Consider the following 399-nt stretch of genomic DNA (forward strand, 5'->3'; position numbering starts at 1 on the left):
ACCCACGAGGGGCTCGTGCTCGGTGCTGGCCCCGCTCTTGGCCGCTGCCCTTTGTACTGAGTCTGTTTAACCCTGGAAAAGCGGCGGCAGGGCACCTTGTCGTCACATCCCTGCAGAAAAGAGGGAGGGAAAACAGCCGGGGAGCGTGGGGAAGGCAGCTATTCCCAGCTCTCGTCATGGCCTTCCAGCGACAGAGGTGGTACTTGGTGGTCTTATGAAAAGGATTATAGGGGGCCCGGTGTCCCTGTCCCACCATCTCCTCCCTGCCACGTGTCCCAGCCCGAATCCTAAGCCTTGTCCCCTTGTCCCTGCAGGCCACGGGGTGCCTCATTGCTGGTTTTCTCCTTTTTTTTTTTGGCTTTCCCTGGGAGCACCTATTTCTTGGCGGGAGGGCTGGTG

This window comes from Phaethon lepturus, unplaced genomic scaffold (genome assembly GCF_000687285.1).
Source record: "Phaethon lepturus isolate BGI_N335 unplaced genomic scaffold, ASM68728v1 scaffold21326, whole genome shotgun sequence".
Taxonomy (NCBI): Eukaryota; Metazoa; Chordata; class Aves; order Phaethontiformes; family Phaethontidae; genus Phaethon; species Phaethon lepturus.